This window comes from Cavia porcellus, unplaced genomic scaffold (genome assembly GCF_034190915.1).
Source record: "Cavia porcellus strain 051 isolate PalLab524CR breed Dunkin Hartley unplaced genomic scaffold, mCavPor4.1 scaffold_1, whole genome shotgun sequence".
In the NCBI taxonomy this organism is placed as follows: domain Eukaryota; kingdom Metazoa; phylum Chordata; class Mammalia; order Rodentia; family Caviidae; genus Cavia; species Cavia porcellus.
The window spans coordinates 210,960,854-210,963,186 of record NW_026947484.1 but is presented as its reverse complement, the minus strand read 5'-3'; the positions used below and the strand labels follow the sequence as shown (position 1 = coordinate 210,963,186).

General features: G+C 38.6%; 1 non-coding gene across 1 annotated transcript; it reads left to right on the top strand.

Annotated features, from left to right (window-relative positions):
- Positions 1-1,543: 1,543 nt before the first annotated feature.
- Positions 1,544-1,649, top strand: LOC111757764 (U6 spliceosomal RNA). The gene has a single exon (XR_002792054.1). It is a non-coding gene; the product is annotated as a U6 spliceosomal RNA (small nuclear RNA).
- Positions 1,650-2,333: the final 684 nt, after the last annotated feature.

The window sequence follows — 2,333 nt, the reverse complement described above, 5'->3', positions numbered from 1 at the left end:
AGCATTTCTCTCCTTCAGAGGCCGGTGTGGCTAAGAGCTCACTGACCCTCATGTCCACTGTTTCATTCACTAAATATTAATTGGGACTTTAGTATGTGCTGAGTAGTGTATATATGTATATATTTAACATGCGGTATTTTATGTCATTGCAATGGACTGGGTTTGTTTTTTGTTTTGTTGCTTTAATTTACAATTTTTTTTTTTTTTTTTTTTTTTTTTTTGGTATCGGGGATTGAACTCACAGCCTCGTGATTGCAAGGCAGGCGCTTATGCCGCTGAGCTAAATCCGCGGCCCAATTTACAAAATTTTAAACAGGACTGAGGATATAGCTCAGTGACACAGCACCTGCTTGGCAATACAAGGTTCTGAGTTATAAATAAATAAAATAAAATTTTAAGAAAAGATGATATATTTATTTTAGAAGATATCGAAAAGTGTATAGAAAAAATTTGAATCCACATGTAAACCCAAAAGTACTGCTTATCTTCTCAGTTTTTTAAAAAATCTCTTCTATTGTTTTTAAATTGAACTATTTCAGACACACAAAATATTACAAATCAATAAAACCAAATATCCAGTGCTGGGCATGGAGACATATGCCTGTAATTCCATTACAAAATTTTACATAAATACCTCTCACCGTCAGTAAGACCCAGTGTGACATCATTCTCCACATCAAGATAAACACTTACAGTGGCAAAGCTCTTGGGAAGGAATCAGTCCTTTCTGAGTTCCTCAACTGAAAAAATGATGGGAAGGCCTCAGTCATATTTTAAAAGATCAAAATACAGCCATCCTAGATCACGGCAGCACTTAAGTACCTAGAGACAAAGAAAAGAGGACTCATTCATTAGGAAGTGTGAGAAATGTCTTAGGGTTGATTTTATTTAAATGCCAACATGAGGTGATCATTAGCATCTGCGAGAGCTATGCAAATAACACCACCTGAGGGGCAAAACCAACAAGGGATTGTTTCAGAGCAATTAATTCACTTCCAAGCTCCTTGTATTAACACCACCTTATTTCCCTAGCGTAGCCAGACAATTTGTTTTAAAAATCAACCAAAAAACTGTGATATTCTGCCAACAAGATTACAGGGGTGAAAGAGCAACCCCCGGTCAAATGCAAATTGTAGCCATGTTAGTATGCTAATGAGGTCAGTGATAAACTGAGGGTCAAATTCCCCTTCTTCATTTTAAATAGCACTTGAAAGGACTCCATTTCTAAGTGTTTTCTAAACCTAGGAGCAGCAGCAATTAAGGCTTGTTATGCGCACCTTATCTGCACATAATCTGTTCAACAATATGAAAAATTAATAGACGGGACTGAGCTAAAATGAGGCGTAATTTTGCGTAGTAATTTACGAGTTATGGGGAAATGTGGCTTAAGAGAGACATATTTAACCATTCTAAATCGGGAGCAAAATCTTTTAGAAATTTCTTGCGTTGCAATTTCAAATGTTATGTCTAGTTGAAGAAAATTTAAGGGGGAAGCCATGGAGGAAAATAGTGGAATGATATATTTTCACAAGAAGGAAGTAGAGTGCTCGATTAGGCTGCACATGTACTAAAATTGGAATGAACCAGAGAAGATTAGCGTGGATCACGGCAAGGGTGACACGCAAATTTGTAAAGTATTCTATATTTAAAAAAAGGAAGTAGATGACACATTTAGGGATCTTTATTGACCACTTATCAGAGAAGGCTTTCTTTAATGAATCTTCTTGGGCTTCATGCTTGACATTTGTAAAACAGAGTTGATAGAGCTTGAAGTTCAAGGCTGTCGTTTCAACCTTGGCTGCAGGGCACAAACAGCTGAGATTCCAAGTGGTGGTGCATGCTTGTGCTCCCAGTGCTCAGGAGGTTGGGGCTGGAGGGTCTGAAGTTTGAGCCTAGACTGGACAATTTAGTGTTCCCCTATCTCAAAATAAAAAATTAAAAGGGCCCAGGATGTAGTTTGGTGTCACAAACAAAATAATAGAATTATGGGGGAACTTTGCACAAACAGATTATCATGCCTTTAAGTTTGTCACTGACAAGCACAGGGAATCTGAAACCTCAGGTGATTGTAGTATTTAGATGAGGTTAAGAACACATTTGTGGACAGCTTCTACGATCACTCCCAGGATCCCCACTGCCTGGGATCCATGCCCTTGTGTAACAGTCTCCTAGCGGAGGTAAGCTGGAGTATCTTCCTCCTTAATGACCAGAATGCCACAGAAGTGATGAGATGTCACTTCTGAGATCAGGTTATAGAAAGGCCAAGGGCCCCAACTTGGTTGTTCTCATTGATCTCATGGTTTCAAACCCCATTGCCCCATTTATAGGCAGCT